Genomic DNA, 22,250 nt, shown 5'->3' on the forward strand with positions numbered 1-22,250 from the left:
CTGGTAAATGCTACAGAAGGAATAATAAAATAACAATCCAAATATTGAGCATCTGGAAAAAGACAATCACTACAAATACCTGGGCATCATTCAGTCTGACAACCTCAAGCACATTGAAGTAAGGAAGGTTAAAGTAAATATACTGTGAGAGTGAAGATCTTAAAATCCAAACTCAGTGGAGGAAATATTATTAAGGCAATTAACACATCATCAACTTCAGTCATTGGATACAAAGGGGGCATGGTGGACTGGATTCAAGCAGAACTGAAAATCTGAATAGGAGGAGCAAAAAAATAATCTCAGTGAATCATTCCTTTTATCCAAACAGCAAAGTTGGCAGATTTTGTTTACCAAGGAGCACCAGGTATACATGGATGTTGCAAGTACAGACAGCTGAAGAAGAAAACCAGGCATAGGAAATATATTTATAACTATAAGTATAATCTTTATTGTCACTGTACTTAAATACAACAAAATTGGTTTTAACTGGTGCAAAATTATAACAGAAACGAAAAAAGGAAAAAAAAACTAGCGTGTGCATGGAGTGATTGTGGTTGTATTTACGTCTCACAGCCCAAGGATAGAAACTCCCTTTAAATCTGTTTGTTCGGCTGGCTATACTTTGATGTCTTCTGCCTGATGGTAGAAGTGCAAAGAGACACTGAGCAGGGTGTGAATCATTTCTGAGTATCTTCCTTACTCTGCTAAAGCAGCGAGATCTGGCAATGTCATCCAGTGGTGTCAGAGGGCAACCAATGGTTTCTTGTGCCGAATTGATCGGTTCCACCACAAAACCGCGTTCGACTAAAGGGCGCTCGACTAAACCGCGTAGCTGACGTCATCACAGCGTGACAACAGCGCAGAGAAAAAAGCCCGCTGTAAACGCTAAACCTAAAATTAACCCCTAAACCTAAACCTAACCCCCCTAAACCTAATCCTAAACCTAACCCTTAACCTAACCCTAAACCTAACCCTAAACCTAACCCTTAACCTAATGCTAAACCTAATCCTAACCCTTAACCTAACCCTAAACCTAACCCTAACCCTTAACCTAACCCTAAACCTAACCCTAACCCTTAACCTAACCCTAACCCTAACCCTAACCCTAACCCTAACCCTAACCCTAACCCTAACCCTAACCCTAACCCTTACCTTAACTTGAATCGGCTTGCTTTCAAAGCGCTATTTAAAGCGCCCTTCTTTCTTCGCGCTTGCTGTTGTCGCCCTGTTGATGACATCAGCGACGCGGTTTAATCGGGCGCGCTTTAGTCGAGTGCGGTTTTGTCGTGCCATGGAATTGATCACTCTCTGTAATGCCTTCCTGTCTGCAGCTGTTAAACCAGCAGTCCATACTGTAATACAATATGTGAGGACACTTTCTATAATGGACCGATAGAAAGAGGTCATCAGCTGTTGTTCCATCTGATTTTTTTTGCAGGACTCTAAGGAAATGAAGTCTCTGTTGGGCCTTTCCAATCACCAGAGACGTGTTGTTTTTCCAGGTGAGATCTTGATTAATAAGTACTCCCAAGTATTTAAAAGAGGAAACCCTCTCCACACAGCCCACTCCACAGCCTTTGAAGAAGCATTGAAGCTAGTTTACCATAAAGGGTTACTGAGCAGTAAAGAGACTGAACTGGCCTACAAGAAAGACAAATGAAGACTAGAAAAGAGACATGTCAAGTTTAAGTATTACAAGACTAATACATTTTAAAAAACTCAGGCAAACCAGCAGCAGATAACAACAGGACTTGACAATGGCTAAGAGTAGGAAAGTTGAAGAAAGAGACAGAGGAACTAATGTTGGTTGCTCAAGACCAAACCTTAAAAACAAATGCATACAAGGTCAGAATGGAAAAAATAGCAACAGACAGCAAATGCCACTTCTGCAAAGAAGCTGAGGAAACATGGATTACCTAGTTAGTTGCTGCAAGATTGGCATGATGAAGTAGCAACAATAATCCATTGGAACATCTGCAAGAAATACCATTTGCCTACAGAGCATAAAATGGGCAAAGTAATAACAAATGAAAAAGTTAAACGATTCTAGGGATTTATAATTCAATTAAGCACCTGCCATGTAACACCCTACATTTAACAATTATTGTTATGAAAAACAAAAATATCTGGATACTACGTACAACCATAATTGAGTTCAGAATGATGGTCAAAAGTCATTGCAATGGTAAGCTGAGATATTACATGAGCAGATTCAAAGTTACAACTGTTGTTATGATAGTTGTTAAGTGAATGCCATTGTCGTTAAGGAAATACAGCAATTGTTAAATGAATCTGTTTTCCCTATTGAGTCTTTTTGCCAGAAACCAGAAGTAAAAGAAGAAAACAAGCAAAAACGTCACAAATCAGAGTCATGTGACCACAGGACACTACAGACGACATCATGATGAGCCAGTTGCCAAGTACCTACAGTGTGATCACATAATCACAGGTGTGCATGTTGCTATTATAAATAAAAAACAGGTCGTATGTACTGTAGCTCTGGAGAGGTCCATTGTAACTTTGAATAGTCATTAAACAACCAATTGTAAGTTGAGGATTTCCTACAGTGGATGTTGCAGCATCTGGTGAGAGCAGAAAGGTAAAGAAAGAACTAGAGAACATCACAAAATATGAAGACTTGGATATAGAAATAAAATAACTATGGCAAAAGAAAGCAAATACACTATTAATAGTAATAGCCACCTTGGATAAAATCCTGAAATATTTGGAGCTACACTCAAACATCCTTGGCACAGACACAATCATTTTATCTCATCAGTCAATTGCAAAAGGCAGTTTTATTTGGAACAGCTTACATCCTGTGACAATACAAGTAATATCATCAAATAACATCTGCTTATCTCATGTCCTTGTGTAGAAGTAGAGGACAAAAATTCAAGTTTTAGTGTAAACATATGCAACCATCATAAATAAGGATTCAATAAATGAACAAAAATGCCAAATCCACTCTACATTTCTGGTGGACCATCTGACCTCTCTAATAATAACAACAACTTTGGTGTGACGTTATGGTTGAGTATAAATTAGGACTTTTTGTCTTCTCCACCATGGACTAACAGAACTGCCTCAATCTTCTTTTAATGACCCTAGAAAAAATAAACTTCTCATATGTTTCTTATTTAGACCATTGTGAAACTTTTCTGTAATGAACTAAGATAATTTCAGTCATTCATTTAAAGTTATTACTTGTACACTGAGCACTGGATTATAAAATGTGCATGTATGTTTCATTAATTCAAATGCATTGTCCCAGAGTATAATGTTAAATAATGCTCTGGAACATTGTTTATCTTGTGGGAATGGAAAATTAAAAACAATACTTTAGAGCATTCTATTATTGTATTATATATTGCAGAAACAACCTCTGCAAAATAAGGAATGCCCTCACCATAGTAAACAAAAGACTCTAAGAATTTAATGCAACCATGGATATAAGAGATAAAATTCGAAGACACATGATAAAAAGTAATGCAAATATACAGGATATGAATACATTCATACAAAGCTATTATACAAAGTGTATATATGTACACCAAGAAAATTAGTAGGATGTTCCTTCAGGAAATTTCCATGAGGAAGCAACGGTTCATAACTGTAAGGTTCTGCTATTCTTGAAATGTCTGTACCATTTGCATCTCTTTGTAGATGGGCATTTATGGATATGGGTAAAGGTAAATGTTCCCTTCACACATAGAGTTCCCAACTCTAAGAGGTGGTGCTCATCTCCGTTTCAAAGTTGAAGAGCTAGGGATGTCCGAAGACGTCTCTTATGTGGCCAGCATGACTATACGCCGAAGGTACATGGAGCGCTGTTACATTCCCACCAAAGTGGACCCTATTTTTCTACTTGCATTTTTACATACTTTTGAACTGCTAGGTTGGCAGAATCTGGGACAAGTAGCAGGAGCTCACTCTGTTACGTGGTGCTACAGATTCGAACCGCTGAACTGCCAACCTTTCTGATTGACAAACTCAGTGTCTTAGCCACTGAGCCCTGACATCCCTTTTTAGGATATGGGTACCATGACTTAAAGTTACTAGAACCTGAAACTTCAGGTAAGTAGATTTATTGTAGAAAATGCATCAAGCCATTGCAATTGGATTCCAGCAACTCTCATGTATCAAATTTGGGCTCTGATGATCAGTTATGAAATGGTGTATCTCCTTCTTCTACCTTTTCTATTTAAAGGACTAGGAATAATTTTCTTTTGAGTGGAAGATAAGTTTCCACCTGATCCTTGTGTTGTGTGTGTGTGTGTGTGTGTGTGTGTGTGTGTGTGTAATTTTTGTTAAGAATTTTGATTATAGAAGTAGAAACTAATGCAAACTAAACTTAAAGAAAGACATTGAGTCATGCTTGGATGCACCCATCTCTGATTCCACTCATCAATTCACCTCTGGGCAAAGGTTTGAAATGAGAGAAACTTCTCAGCTATTGAGACCATTTCCAGGGAAACGTATTTAGTATATCTATAGTTTTAAATTAAGATGTTTAGGGGACTTAAGTCTAAAACATATGAATGGTTGCAGGAATTGGGTATGTCTAGTTTAATGAAAAGAAGGTCCAGAGGTAACATGATATCAGTCTTCCAATATCTAAGAAGATAGGAGGACAACCTATTCTCCAAAGATCTGAAAGCAAGACAAGAAGAAATGGATGGAAACTAATCCAGGAGAGAAACAACCTACTACTAAGGAGAAATTTCCTGATACTTAGAACAATTAATCAGTGGAATGACTTGCCTCCAGAAGCTCCTACACCAAAGGTTTTTAAGAAGAGATTGGACAACCATTTGTCTGAATCATATAGGGTTTCCTGCCTGAGTAGGGAATTGAAGACTTCCAAGGTCCATTCCAATTCTGTTATACTATAATTGTTATTCTGGTCTGGATGGAAGAATGGATGTTGTTGAGAAACAAGAGACTTTTAAAATTAGAAGATTATAATCTGAGATTTAGATGGCATGGATATGTATCTTACAATAAAGTTAGTGTGGATTTCAAAAATAATTTTATTAAATGTGCCGTATTGAGAATATGGAATAGATATAAATCCAGGATATGGCCGAAAATACCTTTATGGACAAATGATTGGCATATCAAGAATTACTGGACTATCACCAATTATAATTTAAAATTAAATCAAGAGTGCAAATAATAACAGAATGATATTCTGGCAATTATCAGAAAGATTCAAACTAGACAACAAGATTCATAGTATAGAGCAAAGTAAGACAGAACTTGAAGTACAATTTTGCACTGATGATGAACATGTAATTGCTAAAATATATAAACTGCTGTTGAAATTTGAAACAGGAATTCAGATGAAAGAATGTATGACAAAATGGGCTAAGCATTTTGGTTTTAACATGAAGAATGAATGTCTTTTAAATAGTTTTAAGATTTTAGAATTGTAAGCTACCTAGAGTCACTTAGTTGAGTTGGAGCCTATAAAATTGAATGAATAAAGAAATAAATTAGTATATGTGTCAACATGTTTTGGTTCTCAAGCATGTTTCTTGTTAATTATTATTATTTATTCAATAATTCTAATGCACAGTATACTTCCTAGTCTTCTCCTTTCATTCATCCTAATTACCATAGCATTCTAATTGCTTGCTTTGCCAAAGTCTTTTAAATAACTGAATCTGTTTCCATGGTAGATTGGTGCAAATGAGATGGTTCGATTACTTCATAAGCACTTTCTGAAGTTTTATACCTCATGCTATTATCAACCCAATGCCATGAAGAGCATATTAGAAATACTGTAGGTCAGAACTGAAGAATCACATTTTGTTTATTCATTTGGGATGAAGGTAATTAGTACTTTCACCAGTGTGATGATTGCTAAATTACACTGGTTCAGCTGATATTTAAGTTTATTTCTGTTTGAGTAATATGAGTAGAGAGAAGACTCAGCAATATCATATTTGAATCATTCAATGGCTTAATTTATGTCTGTTTATTCAAGGGAAAAATACATCAGCAACATGCTGGTTAAATTTTAAAAAGTACCTGTCAGGCCTGGAAGCCATCTTTTGCATTGGGCCTTCCGGCCGGCCACATTTATTGCTGTGAGAAATGGGAGGGGACATTATATGGAGTATGGGAGATATATAGTCAAAATAGTGTTCCTTTCTCAGAGAGTCAAGGACATCTTGCCCTGCTCCTGGAAGGGTGTGACTAAAAGGCATCTCCAGTTGGGATGGTGACTGATTGGGCCATGTGATTGACATGCGGTGCTGGGTTTGGAATTTCATTTGGGTGGGGAAAACCTGAAAGTTTTCAGATTCAGGTTTTCCCAGATGTGCTAATATTACATCTCTAATAAAATGGAATGTTGAGGAACTTCAAGCCTCTGAGTCTTCTTTTGTTGCTTGGAAGCCTGACAGTACTAATGACAATTTTTTATGGAATCATAGTATTGTGCACCTGGAAGCAACCACAATGCTCATCTAGCTCAATTTTCTATAGTGTGGCTGAAAATCAATTAGCTTACATCTTTCAATGGTGGTTGTCCAACCTCTTCTTAAAAAAATATCTAGGGATAGAGAACCCACAACTATTAAATGCAAACCCTCCTTATCTATGGAACAACATGTCTTTCCACAAAGTAAATGTAGTGCATAAAACATTGTCTGAATGAAGTGTCTCAAAACATGGCAACTTTAAGACTTGTGGATTTCAACTCTCTGAATTCTTCAGCCAATATGGTTAGTTAAAGAATTCTGGCAGTTGAGGTCCACAAATCTTAAAGTTGCCAACTTTGGAGACCCCTGGTCTAAATGAAATAGACAGTACATTAGCTTTTATATAATGAACTAAATTTCTAGAACAAAATAGATATTGATTTTTCAAAACATTGAAGCTTTAAAAATAATTAAGGGATGTTTAATTATTTATTCTCTTCTTGAAATTGTTAATGAAAACTAGCATAAAAGAAATCAGCAAACAAGGATAATTTAGTAATATTCTGGAATTAAAATAAACCCATCTATATACTGTAAAATGTATATACATAACTAGGGCTGCACTTCGGATAAGCCCCCATCTTAATATGGTTTTCAGAATAATACTGCATGCAAATAAGAAAAGAAGAAGTTCCCTTTATGTTATACGATTGCTTTGTTGCCTACTTCTATGGGTGCTGTCTTAGAGTACATGCCTCTTCAGAGCTTCAGGCAGAAGCTTTTCCAGCCTTGCTAGCCTGAAGGCTTTTATGCAATGTTGTGAAACCAAGGATAATTTTCCACAGCAGCCTATTCTGCTGGTCTTCCATGCTCATCCTTTCTATTCTTCAGTCAACTTTAGAAATTTCACTCTCGTTGGCAGTAGCTCGCAAATTATGACCACTGCAAGGCTTGGCTAATTGTTCCATGCTTCTTGCTCTATGTAATTTTCCTGTCTGGCCCTGTGTGAACTAATCTCCCAAAGCCTTCCCTTTCACTTCAAGGATTGTTTCTTCCCACTAGTCTACATACTTTTTATTTACCAGATGTTTGCAAATATAAATGCCTTTCCGCTTCCTTTTTTCTTTCTCTCTGTTGACACTAAAACACATCCTTTCATTTTTTTTAAAAAAAAAACCCCTTATGGTACCTTTGTTGTTCTGATGTTGTAGTAATCAAACAATAGGGGAACAGATTGTTATTACGTTGCTAACTGATAGCTCAAGAACCCAAGCTTAAGTCAGATTTGTTATTTTGCACAAGAACAGTTTTTGCAAACATATACATACACTCCCAGTTTCAGCATTTCTTTCTCATCTTTTTAAAATTGCAAAATGACAGAGAGAGAGAGAGAGAGAGAGAGAGAGAGAGAGAGAGAGAGAGAGAGAGAGAGAGAGAGAGAGAGAGAGAGAGAGAGAGAGAGAGAGAACTGCCTTTGATAAGGGAAACTAATGTTAAATTGATGAGAAATCAATGTTCAAATAACTTACTAGTAAGAGTCATTGGGCAACACCCCCCCCCCAACATGTTACTTGCACCCCAAGGTGAGATCACTCTTTTGGCTTTGCAAAAGGGTTTGATGGGATATGTCAGCTGACCTGAGGCCCCAATGGGAGAGTGACATCATGAAGATGATCAGACAGATCCCACTTCCAAGACCCCACACCAAGAGTTGTGTCATGTTGTCAAAACTTAACAAGGTCACTTGGCTTGGAGAAGTGTGGCCAGATAGTAGTCTAGAGAGGGAAGGTAATTAAGACTGATGAAGTGGAATTACCAGGAAGTCTGATAGCAGACATACAGACTAGTTACTAATACCATGGTATCCCACAGTCACATGAAACTACAGTGAGAAAGCAAGGAAGATCTGTGTACAATCAAAGGATAAGACAGAACCGGAAGAACCAGCTCAATGGGAAGAACAAGACCACACCATCAATATATATATCCTGCCAGTCATCAGATACCCTGCCACTAGTAATATGGTTAAAGAAGAACATGGAAGCTGTCAATGTGGAGACCTGGAAGTTCCTCACAATGTTCAGAGTTTTACATCCCAAATCCAATATCCACAGGCTGTAAACAGAGCTGTTATTCAGCAGGTTTTGACCAGTTCTGGAGAACCGGTAGCAGAAATTTTGAGTAGTTCGGAGAACCAGTAAATACCACCTCTGACTGGCCGTGCTCCGATCTATTATCTGCTTCCTGAATGTCAGCTGATCGGGAGGTAATGGAGATTTTACAGTATCCTTCCCCTGCCAAACCCACCAAGCCACACCATGCCCACCAAGCTATTCTCACAGAACCCATAGTAAAAAATGTTGAATGCTACCACTGCACATCAGCTGGAAAAAGAGTGAAGCCTCGTGGCCACTACCTCCTTGTGGATAGCATGTAAAGACCAAGGGAGCTTATCACTTTCAATAGTCTTCCATAACAGAGGATATCACATCAAAAAAGAGGTTTTTTTTCCCTTCTACTTTTGAGAAAATGGATAGTGAGGAGTTCATAATTCTTTTTATCATAATTTATTCACTTTCATTAAAATGCAAGCAGCCTAACTCAGCTCATAAAACAATTCAATATGTTGTTTTATGCTTCATTTCTCTGTGTAGTAGAAGTTCAAGCCATTCATTTTATAGTAAAGTTGGACCTTTGGTTTGATTTATAAGCCTGTTAGATCATTATGAAAGGAGATAGTACTGATGACACCACATTTTGTAGACAGCCATATGGCAATAGCCTAGAAGCAAACTCCTTCAGTCATTGTCAACCTTATGGAAGGCCCTACATGAACCTCCCTCTGTATAATCATTGCTTTGCCAGACCCAAATCAACATTCTTTATCTCAAGCAGGAGAATAAATGCTTATTTGCAGATGAAAATGGAGATCACTTCAGCCTCTCTCCTTTCTAGGGGAAAAAGTTGTTTAATGCAAACCTCAGAAAGCTGGGGGAAAGGGAAGTAATGGAAGCTTCTAGAAAAAGCTTGTGGATCTATGGGAACCTGGAATGGATTCGGAATACAGAGTGAAACATGGCTTGCCACTCAAGATGAAGAGACACTTTAGTCTGATTGGTGGCCCCATAAAAAAGCTAAAAATATTTGGATTCAAATATGTACATTGATGCAGAGAATTTTAAAAATCAATATTCACTTGAAACCAGAACTTTTTGTTTTTGTTTTAAAATGTTAGGGAAAAAAAGACATGGAACATAAATTAACATATAGTAATCTCACTACAGATTAGTGAGATTACTACATGCACAAAGATAGAAAGATTCAGCCTTACCCTCTGTGGAGGAATAGTTGGTAAAATTGACAGAACTTTCTGAGATGGACTGACTTCTTTGATTAGAGAAAAGGCTATATCTACGTTTATTGGCGACTGGAAACTTCTTATGGAATTGTTGCATAAAATGGAAGTAATGAACTTGTGATTTATGGCTTTGATATTTAGACAGGATATATTATAGAAAGAAGGGAGTAATCACTTTAGAGTGAGAGGTTAAAATATAATGTCTGTCTGTCTGTCTGTCTGTCTCTCTCTCTGTGTTCCAACATAACACTGGAATGCCTTGGTACACAGATGACTTACTCTCTGGAAACAAATACTGTGGGGGTAAGACACCCCTACACCCTTCAAGTGTGTGTTCTGTTAAGATACGGCCTGTTGTGCCTTAAAATGGCTTCTACTGTACTGATGTAAAATGACTTCTACTGTACAGCACAGTAAAGGTGCCATAGTAACGGCTTCACAAGGTATTCTACAAGGGGGCTCCTTCTGGTAAGGGGGAAAATCCAACATTAGAAATTACATTTGGTCCAAACATTTTCCCCCTATAAATATATACCCAGGCAAGGCCAGGTTTTCAACTAGTTGTATTTATAACTATTGTGAAAAATATTGGAAGATACTTTATATCTTTATATCTGCCATTTCTTCCTCCAGAAGTCAGTTTTAGAGAACCTCTGAAGAAGAATGGACTTCCAACTCTTTATCCTATGTACCCAAACTTCCAGTGCTAAAATAATGTTTTGTTCATTGCTCAGCCCCCCCCCCTGAATGTTGCTGTATCAATATTTATTTTACCGCACTTTTATTTTTTTACTGGCAATGAGTTTATTGTATGGTTTTATTTATGTTTTTACCTTTGTTTTACTTTGCATACTGAGCAGGCTTATTTAATTATAATAATCTAGAATCTAAAAATGAATAAATGAATACATTTCAGCAGGATTTTTTTTCTTTTGTATTCAATCTGCCAAGGCCAATGAAAAGAGCAACCAAGGGAGCTGTGTATTTCTACTTTGTTTAGCAACTTTGCAAGGAAAGTCACATGTGGAGCAATAATGATAAAAGACAGCCAGCTAATAAACCATACTAGTAGAATGAAGAGGGGAAAAATAAGAATATGACATTCAGGGAAACCCTTGGTTCAACCTGGCCTCTTTGAGGAGCCACCTTCCAGGTCAGAATTTTTTTTCAATTCATCCTGGATCTAAATGGGGAAAACCCACCTCTCATCAGACAAACTCCCATGACATTTGATTAGGGACGATTGCTGTTAGTGGGTTGCCATTTTATCTTTATAGCTGATTGATCACAATTTGCAGGGTCACTTCATTAATAGCTTTTCTATTGTCTGTAATGTCCTTGGATCACTGCCATGGAAACATTCAGTTTCAGCATTAAATGTTTGTTGAAGAAAATGTGATGATTTAGTTCAGAAAGGGAGAAATAAAAATGATAAACTCCATTTCTTTCCAAGCTTCTTAAGTTTTTGTATAAAGAAGTTGAAATGGATGTGTTTTCCAGAACCTCATTATGAATTCCATGTGAAAGTAGAAGAGAAAATAATAATAAGGTAGATGTGCTTTGCTATACTTTAAGCTGTACTTTAAGCTGTCTCCTTATCTATTCCTATCTTCAGCAGAGATCAGGAAGTGCTTCAAGGTATGAAGTAAAACTCAATACTCAGGTGAGATTAATTTTTCTACTGATCCCATTACATTACATTGGAAGCTATAATTTTGATAGATTCCTGAACCAGAGGTGTTGTATTCGCTTTGGCATGGTTGCTTCAGAAATAGAAATGCATTATCATCCTCAAAAAGAATTCTATGATTTCACCAGAGAATGGCCCTTGCTTGCCCTGTCTTGCATCATCTGAGACCTTGTTATAAACTCTCACAGGTTGCTTTCAAAGCTGAACAAAAGCAATACTCTAACAATAGGCTTTTACAGTGAGAAAGACGACTCTCTCACCATCATTTTGAGCCAAAAATTTCAGATGATAGAGAGGGAGAAAAACTGAATGAAAACCTTATACTATTAAAATCCTAGATAAGGAGGAAGGACTGATGGCTGTCTCCCCTGTTTTTGCTGAATAAGATAGAGTTTTACTGACCCCTTGATGTATCACTATCTAGGGAGAAAAAATAACAAGCTTTGAGTTAAAAGTGAAACTTCAGTCAGTCTCTACAGAGAGGGATAGTAGATTTATGCATCTGGAAAGTGGTCTCTCTGAGATCCATGTAAATCTTAATAGTATGAAAATTCACATTCTTAAATTTGAGAAAGATTTTGAAGCTTAGAAGAGAATTGTTATTTCTCATGAAACCAGAATTAAAGTCTTGGGGGGAGGGAAATAACTGTAAACTCATTATAAATTTGTAAACTGAACTATTACAAGAACATCCACAACTTTCTAAATGTGATTTTAAAATAATAAATATATGTCTGGGTGCAAAACACAGAACACTTTTTAATTTATGGTACATGGAAGAATGATTTCATTAAATCTCATGGTTCACTGATTTTAAACCTGAGATACTGAAAGATTAAAGATTAGAAACAAGAGGCAATGATGATGTTCTGCCTCTATAATTATAATTGAAATCTAGCATCAGAGACTAGGAAGTTTCAAGAGGAACTACCAAGTCCAACATTTCATGGAAGTAAAATAATATACCAAAATTTTCTTTGTCAAGTGCTAAATTTTGGAAAAAAGATTGTTTTGCCATGCACATTATCAGGATACAATCTTCAGTTTTGTTTTCTTATGTTTGTTTTTGAAGAAATGTTTGAAAAAAAATATTTACAGAATGAGACGCAGGAAGTCTTATAATTCTGTGCTTATCACTTGAGTAATAATATTTTCCTATCTTATTTTTGTTTTCTTTAGCTATCACTGCCACCTAATAAAGTACTATATTTTATCCCTAGGGTTGGAGACAAGAAAATGTTTATCTGTGGGGGAGAGATAACCTAAGCCTAGAAGTTTCCTCCCCTCCCTCCCCTCCTTCCCCTCCCACTGTTCCCCTCTACATATATTTTCTTTTTTTAACCACTTTTTTCATTTTTTCATATTTTAGTCACAGTCCTTATGTAAATGCTTTCTCATTCTGTATCTGATACTTATTAAGATTACAACATTGTAGGCTGTCTGTAATGCTAGAAAATTAACCTTATTCTATATTCAGGAATTAATCAGGTGGAACATCAAGAGATGCCTTTTAACAAAAAGTTGGGATAGAGAATAGGGATAACTTTGTAATAAGCCATAAAAAATTACAGCCAGATATTAAATTACAAGAAATATATATTTTATCTAATGAACAACTTTTTTCTTAAAAAAAGAAGAAGCTGGATTGGAAAAACTTCCATATATTAGGGGGTGCTCAAAAGAAACCTCATATGGAATAATATTTAACAGCAATTCTAAGATGTTGTGAAAGTAATCAGTGTGCCAAGACAGTCTTTTTTCTTGATGATAATGATAGCTATGATCATTACTGTTCTGATTAAATTTTATGGCCCTACCAAGATTGATCTTGATTGTTTATTTGCTATCCACTTTGTAGCTGGTCACCCTCTTCCTCTCTTTTTTTTTCATCCCACCAAAAGTACTCTGAAGTTTTTCTAGATGATATTCTGCATATTGTCAACATGTAATTAATCAAGAGTCTCAGCTAGATAGCTAAACTCGAAGCAAAGTCTTTTCCAAATTTGAAGATATTATAGGCTAAGTGTAAATTTGTCTTGTTTATCCTCATAGTTATGACACACCTCCAGCTTGAGGGCCTTAGTTTATTAATAAATAATTTGTATGCTATGAATTAACTTTAGCTAGAGCTATTGGCTGATGTGTACATTTGCCTTCTGTGTTAAAGAAAGTAACATTTCTTTAACACATGTCAGCAAAGCTGCAGGGGTCAACCCAACACTTTATAGCTTCACCATAATTGTTTCCTGTATACACTAACTGACAGGTTGTGGCTTTGACACCTGGCTAACATACCTTGGAAGCAAACCCATTACTGAAGAAAGGTGATGTGATATTTAGTTTAAGCAGTGGTTAGAGGGATCCGGACAAGGGTCTTAAGGTAAGCAAAGTTTATCATTAGCACAGTAAAAAAAGGAAATACCCAGAGGTAGTCAACTTATATGGTATTGAAATACAATTAAATAATAAATGGGGTATTATGGAATGGTTTTGGTTTCTGCACCCATGAACTGTCGTGAAACTTTGTAACTAAGTAACAATTATCTTACTTTTGTTTCCAGGGATAAATTGTATAAAAACGATTGTGCTTGATTTTTGGTGTGTGCCTTGGATGAAAATCTAGAGGCTTTCTTTTCTGCTTTGGTAAAGAAATGAGAGTTTTGTCTTTCTTCAACCTTGTTGTGGACATTGACTTCTTCACACTGGATTTCAATACTTAGTTAGCCTTCTAGCTAACAGTGCTACAAATATAAAATTGGAATTAACTATGCAGATATTTTTTTAAAAAAAAATAACAAAATAGAGTTGGAAGGCATTGTGGAAGTGCAGATCACATTTGGATTATGTTTACTTTACTATATATGGTATGATTAATTTCTACTGCATTGATGGACTAATAAGCCCCACTGCAATTAAAGGCCACACTGCAGTGACTCTCATTCTGAATTTAAATATATATAAGGCATATATATATTACCGGAATAGCTCATTTACAAAAAGTAAATGAACTTTTCAAAAGTTGGTAGAAAAGTTATCAATAAAATGCTTTAGAATGTATTTAGGCATTTATTTCAGGATCCACTATTGCTATCACAGATGAATAATATCAAGTATTTATACTGTATTTAACTTGGGACTGAAATATTAATAAGAAATTGAATATTTTGTTTTTCAAATGCATTAACCAAAATTATTGGAGAGAAGGCTGTAAAGTTACTGTGTCACCAGTTAAAATCACAAAACAACAAAATCTTATATTTGAATTCATGTCAGTAAGGGTAAGTTATATACAGAGACAGATTTAATAATAAGCTTTTTATTTTGTTATAATATAATAATTCAGTTACATGAATTAGAGATTCTGTGTCTGAACAGCTAATTATTAATTTATGTAGCAATATTGAACTGAAGGAGTTAAATATATAAACATGATGTTAAATTATATTCCTAAAATATAGAATTCATCATTTTATGAATAGTTATAGTTCTATTGAGCCTGGGGCCTGGCTAATCTCATGTAAATAAAAATAAATTTATCCTTTTGATATCAAAAGAATGGATTCAGGATATGAGTCTGTTATCTATTTTTAAAAAGCCTTTATCTTCTAGGAATGAGAAGTTGAAGCAGTTAGCTAGTAGATGTAATGATGCTTAAGGACTGAATTAATTCTGTGTTAATATTACATGGATTTTATATGGATCTTTAAAAAACTTTAACTATACTTCCTTCTCTTCCGTCCTTGTTGGGTTTCATTCATTGTAATCACCATCAATGTATTTCTCACTATGTAATCAATACTGTATTTTTTCCTATTGATGTTGCAGTTGTTTATATTCCACTATTTAAAATATTAAAAAAAAATAAAAAATGGGTGCAAACTTGACAGATTGAAGTGAGTCACTCGATCATTGGCCTGTAAGAAAACATTGATTTGCTGTCAGTTTTTTTGGCAAGAAAGGTATGTACTTAAAGAATAAAAAACAAAGTATGCATTGGCATTGTTATGTACTAGAAGCAGGGATAGTTTGCAAAGATTAAAATATGGAAAGGTATAATGACAGATGTTAGTGTAAACTATTTAGATTACTCTTATTCTGCCTTCAATTTATATTTGTTTATTACCTATTAACCCTTTTCCACACATTATACAATATTGCTTACCAAAATGGGAAATCTCTGAGACTTTAGACTTGAAAGCATGCTAACATGCCTCACTACTAGACTCTATAATGAAAGATACTCTCTGATTGGACTCTCACTCTGTGCTAAGGCACAAAATGACTTTTTTTCCAGCTTTGGATTCACATTATACACATATCTAGCCATTGTAATTTGTAAATGGTGTATCATGACATAGTGAAGAGAGGCAATCTTATATCTCAAGACTGTATTTAGCTCACTAACCATAGGATATCTTTGAATACAATTGTTGAAAAAGACATCACTACATCAAAGGCTGTATCAGTATATATTGTGGCCCAACAGTGGCCGGCTAAGCTGTTGGTGGAATGTGACAGTGATGAACACTATGAGACTGCCCTGAAGGATGAGGAAGAATCTGTGTGTGTGTGTGTGTGTGTGTGTGTGTTCGGGGTCAGATCAGGGACTAGAGATGCCTGTTGGCCACCAGTGGCATCTGAGTCAGGGAGCAGTGAGGAAGAACAGAGGGAAGCTGTCCCTGACATACATATGTGTAGGGTTGCGAAGAGAAGGGAACAGCTTTGGAAAAAGGGTTACAGAAGGAAATAGGAACAGGTGGCTACTGGTTGGCCTCTCCCGAAGAGCTTATAGGTGGGGTGACGGGAGGAGAATTTTGCAGGAAACAACAATTTACTGATCCAGCCATAGAGAAAGATTGGGAGAATTTTGTGAGTTCAAGCCTTGTTTCATAGAGATAGCTTTCTAGGCTCCCAGCCAAGGGGTTGCTTATCTCCTTCCTTGGTTGTGGCAGACAGCCAAGTCTGCATCCATATATATTGTAGAGGCTTGGGACAGAACAGTATGATATACTAAATTTAAAGTTAACAGAGTCAGTTACTATGTGGCCTTTCTTTTACCCATTAGCAACAGGGATCCCTGCAAAATCTCATGCTTTTGTCAAATGGCATAAGCAGTATTGTGTCAGTACATTGCAAACTCCATGCACAATGTGCATACAAGAAGTGCAGAGTTGATGATCCATGCCTTATTCTGCATTTGCCTGAACAATTCTACTTGAACAAGTAGAAGAAGCATGGCTTTCATTGTTCAATCCTTTAAATGATTCTTTTAAAGCAGTGGAACATTGAGGATTTGGCCTTCACAGTGAATGACCTTAGGTTGGCAGAGTTATTTCTGACATAGGATGAATGGAGAACTCTTATAAAAAACTTGGACACACTCTAAAGAAGACTTTTCAATGACCTTAGCTTGGCAATGTTTCACAATTTATATATACTGGCAGTATTGAAATATGTAAATTACTTGCAGATTCATGATAAAAGATCTTTTGCAATATTCCTGAAAAAAAAGGATTGAGACCAAGATTTAAAGAAGTACTGAGATTAAACTTTTATACTGATTTACTTGGAAATTAGTTCTACAAATACTATATCACATTGCCCCTCCCATTTCTCCCCAGACACTCCAAATACTAGAGATTATCTCACTTCCATCCTTTCTAATAGGAAATAATATTTTGCTCAGATAATATATGAATTTATTTAACAAAAGTTATGCTTAGGATTCAGCTCTTTACCACTAGAATAGAAAAGTGAACACCTTCCCTGTTCTAATTAAAAATCAAATCGATCATTAATAGCCACAGTTTTATTGCTCCTTCCTTCCTTCCTTCCTTCCTTCCTTCCTTCCTTCCTTCCTTCCTTCCTTCCTTCCTTCCTTCCTTCCTTCCTTCCTTCTTTCCTTCCTTCTTCCCTCCTGCCTCGCTCTCTGGTCTTGTCTTTTGAAACCTCATATTGTTGCTGTATGTAATCATTCTATTTGGATTTTGTGTGTGTGTGTGTGTGTGCGTGTGCGTGCATTGGAGTTTGTATTTTTGGTTCCATATCTGGGAAATCTCCAGAGTGTAAAACAATTATCTGTTTTCCACCCTGCAAAAAAATCTCAATCCCCATTTCTGCAAAAAGAACAGTAGATGGTCTTAGAAATTACTTTCCATCCTTCCATTTCATGCACAAGGAGACTAAGTGACTTCCCGTAGCTCATACAATCATTCAAATAAGCATTTGAAATAGAAAGAAATATTTCTTACAGAGGTTGAGATTATCATTGCAATGCAAGCCTTTAAAATGTTCTTTTTTAAAAAACTAAGTTACCAGCGGTCCATGTTGAATATCAATAGAAGTAAATATAATTCCTATATTTATCTGATATGATAAATAATTTTTGAACTTTAACAATCCTAAAAAATATAGAACTAAAAACTCTCCTGCCAAAATTTACAAGGAATAAAGTTTATGTAAAATCCAAATAATCAATTAAGGATTGCTTAAGATTAAAGTTTTGCTTCCTTTTCAAAACTGTCTTAAATTCATTCCCCTTTGTTGATGAAATTAATTGTGAATATTTTCATTAAAAAATTAAAAACCAAGCAGAATAGTACAGTACAGTACAAAACAAAACCAGCAGATGTTCTTGTTTAGCATTTGGTGCTAAAGATGAGAAGTCTGTCAGTGAAAAAAAAAGGGGCCAAACTGGATTCTGCATGACCATGGTTAAATGCACAGCTTCAAACCCAGACTTTTATGGGCTTAATATGCATGGATGGATGAATCCAGCAATATTGCTTTTCCCACTTCAAATCCATTTTGAAACTCAAAATCTTTTCATTCCTTTTATGAATTAAATGTGCAATTTTAATAAGTTCTTATGAAACGCTTCTTTTCATCCATTATCTATCTATTTGTGTATCCATCTATCCAAGAGATCAACTGCTTATTAGTCATAGGCAAAAGTTTCAAATAAGGCTAAATTGGTTTAATGTCAATTTTCTGGTATTAGCTTTTTTATCGCTTTTCAAAAGTGCAACATTTTTTGCTTTTAAATATTAGGCATTTAATGCCTGTGGAAAGCCACAGAGAGGAAATACAAAGAAGGAGTTAAAAAACCCAAAAGTATATGTTAAACTCAGGAAGCAGAAAAAGAGTGAGAAAGAATCTGAGACCTGCTCAATCTTAATTTATAGGAATATAACAGGGAGGCATGGGAAAACACAGTCAATCATTTGAGATTCTGTCCTTACAGCATAACCCATGAAATAAAACATAATTCCTGTCAAACTCATGGGGTTTGTTTCCTTCCATGGTCTACCTCAAAGGATAAAATCAAAAGTGAAAACCTGATTTTTCAGTTCTCAATCTCAATCTTATGCAAACTGACTTTGCATAAACAGGAAGAAAATATTAATTCCATTTGCTAATTTGCTGTTAGGTATAAAAAGTGTATGAATATATTATTATTTTGATATCATGGAAATGTGTTCTGACCCCCTCCTCTGTCCAGTAATGAATGCCGAGACAAGCTTAACTGGAATGTACTTTAATTAGCAAGATACCAAAACCTCGGTGGCTGAAAGCCAAGCAGAACAAACAGATAAGGACCTTGGCAGCAACTAAGACAAACTCAGACAACAATAAACACAGAAAGGGCTTGGCAGCAATCCAATGCCAAGCTCTCAGTACTGTCCTCCGACATTCAATCCTGCATTGACTTCTACAAAGAGGCCGTGTGCACAAGTAGCTTTTATAGTCTGGAGAGGAGTCTAATGACCACCAGCTGAGTACAATCACCTCCTGAGTACAATTGCGTAATTGTTCCTGACACCTAGTAGCTCTTCGATGGCGTGCATCCAGGAACAACTCACTGCTGGCTTCTGGATCACTCTCCCTTGTCTCCTCCCCACTGGCCCAAGGCTCAGGCGCCACCTGATGGCCAACCAGTCTCTCTGCGCCCTGCTCAGAGTCGGAACCCTGTCCAGGGTCCTCCATATCCTCCAGAGCCAACTCATAGGGCCCCTCGCTGTTGGAATCTGATGGCAGCTCCAACGGCTCCTGCTGGGCCACAACAGAAATGTAACCTATTTTAATTGTCCCATGCCTTAGCTTCAAGATACAAAATGCATGCATATGTGATGGACAGTGGAATGAGATATGCAGGTAGCTGTGATATAGCATACTTTCATGAACAAACAGTTGTAGACCATGGATAGTTGAACATGTTAAATGCTGGAGGACTGTGACAGAATAAATATGGGCCACCTGGAAAGTTCAGGCCCAACTCTTGCAGCGTTGCAGTCAATTCTGGGATAGGATAAGGTGAAATAAATCAGGTGGGCTTATGACAGGAAGTTTACAGGTGAAAAGAAAGCATTGTAAAGATACAGGAAGCCCTCGATTTAAGATCGCAATTGAGCCCAAAATTTCTATTGTTAAGTGACACATTTGTTAGGTGACTTTTGCTCCAATTTACAACATTCCTTGCCTCAATTGTTACATGGATCACTGAAGTTATTCAATGAATCTGGCTTCCCCATTGCCTTTGCTTGTCAGAAGATCACGAACAGTGATCACATGACCCCCAGGACATAGCAATGGTCATAAATACAAACCATTTGCCAAGCATCTGAATTTTGAACATGTGACCATAGGAATGCTGCAAAAGTTGTAACTGTGAAAAATGGTCATAGGTTACTTTGCAATTGCAACTCTCAACAGTCGCTAAATGAAATCCTTCAAGTCAAAAACTACCTGTACTTCCACATATCTGCTAAGAAAAGTCATGGAAAGCAACTAAAAACAACCATCCAGTGAAAGATAAGAGCCCAAGATCTGAAAATTGTTTTTTTGCTACTGAGGAAGAGCACAGATCTTTGTAAAATAAGTTTAGGCAGTCTGACAAGACTGGAAAAATGCCTTCAGGAGTTTCATTTGCTGATTAGACAAAAATAAAAGCTCAGAGCTTGTTGAAAGCATTTAGAGTGGGGACATGAAACATCCACATTTTGAGCTAAGAAAAGTTGGATATTGTTAAAATGGAAATGACACAGCCTAGTACAGAAGTTTTATGAGTGAATGAACTAAAATGGACAGAAATAGGACATTTTCAATGAAACGACTTCAACATTTTCTATTCTGTAAATGAAACTCACAGAAAAAAATGCAGTAGTACTTATCATCCCAATACACATTGCTGTTCTGACCCCCTCCTCCATCCAGTAACGAAAGCGGAAACAAGCTTAATTAGAATGTCCTTTAATAGCAAGACCAGAATCTTGGTGGCTGAAAGCAAAGCAAACAAACAGATAAGGACCTTGGCAGCAAGTCCGACAAACCTTGGCAGCAATTCAGACAAACCTTGACAGCAATCCAGCCTGCCAAGTTAGTTATGTTCTCTTTAGTCAATGCGTTGACTTCTGCAAGAAGGGCGTGTCACAAGCAGTCTTTTTTATAGTCTGGAGTGGAGCCTGATGACCACCAGCTGAGCACAATTACCTCCTGTAATTGTGTAATTGCTCCTGATACCGAGTAGCTCTTCGATGGTGTGCATCCAGGAACAACTCACTGGTGGCTTCTGGATCACTCTCCCTTGTCTCTTCCCCACTGGTCCAAGGCTCAGGCGCCACCTGGTGGCCAACCAGTCTCTCTGTGCCCTGCTTGGAGTCGGAACCCTGTCCAGGGTCCTCCACATCCTCCAGAGGTGACTCATAGGACCCCTCACTGTCGGACTCTGGTGGCAGCTCCAACGGCTCCTGCTGGGCCACAACACATTGCTATATGGGAAACAGGAATGTTTTATGGGCTGTGGTGGTGCAGTGGTTAGAATGCAGTACTGCAGGCTACTTCTGTTGACTGCTAGCTGACAGCAGTTCTGCAGTTCAGCATTTCAAATCTCAACTTTGGGTGACTCAGCCTTCCATCCTTCTGAAGTCAGTAAAATTGTTGGGGGCAATATGATGACTACTTAGATAAACCACTTAGAGAATGCTATAAAGCACTGTGAAGCGGTATAGAAGTCAAAGTGTTATTGCTATTTATATACAAGATATTAGCAATAGCATTTAGGCTTATATACTGTTCCATAGTGCTTTACAGAAATTTTTTGAACTGTTTAGAAAGTAAGTGTTATTTGCATATTGCCCCTAACAATATAGGTTCTCATTTTACTGATCTTGGAAGGATGGAAAGCTGTTTCAACCTTGAGCCCTGTCAGGATTGAACTCCAGCCTGTGGAGCAGAGTTTGCCTGCAGTACTGCACTTAACCATTGAACCACCAATAGCACTAATACCACATATTAAGATACTGCTAAAAATTCTGAAGAACAAGTTAGAGCTCTATATTTACACAGGGATAGCAGTTGAACAAACAGGATTAAGAAAAAACAAAGGAAAATACAAGTATGTGGATTGAAAACATCATAAAAATATAAAAAAACTCCTCTACTTTTATTTATAAACTACTCCAAAGCTTTAGACTATTCAAAGCTTTGTAAGTCTCTCAAAATAATGAGCATATCCCAGCATATGATTTATTTGTTAAGAAACCTCTACAATAATCAAGAATATGGAAACATGAACAGTTTATCATCATAAAGGAATCAGCCAGGGCTGCATTCTATCAACATACCTGTTCAATCTAGGGATGTCAAACTCAAGGGCCGGAGGCTGGATCTAGCCCACGAGATGCTTTGATCTGACCCGTGGGGCCACTGTGGAAATAGTGAAAGACCGACCCACAATGCCTTTGCCAGTGAAAACTAGATCGAAAGAGCCACA

This window comes from Thamnophis sirtalis, unplaced genomic scaffold (assembly GCF_051295495.1).
Source record: "Thamnophis sirtalis isolate CommonGarterSnake01/CBP01778 unplaced genomic scaffold, rThaSir2_p1.2 scaffold_5, whole genome shotgun sequence".
NCBI lineage: Eukaryota > Metazoa > Chordata > Lepidosauria > Squamata > Natricidae > Thamnophis > Thamnophis sirtalis.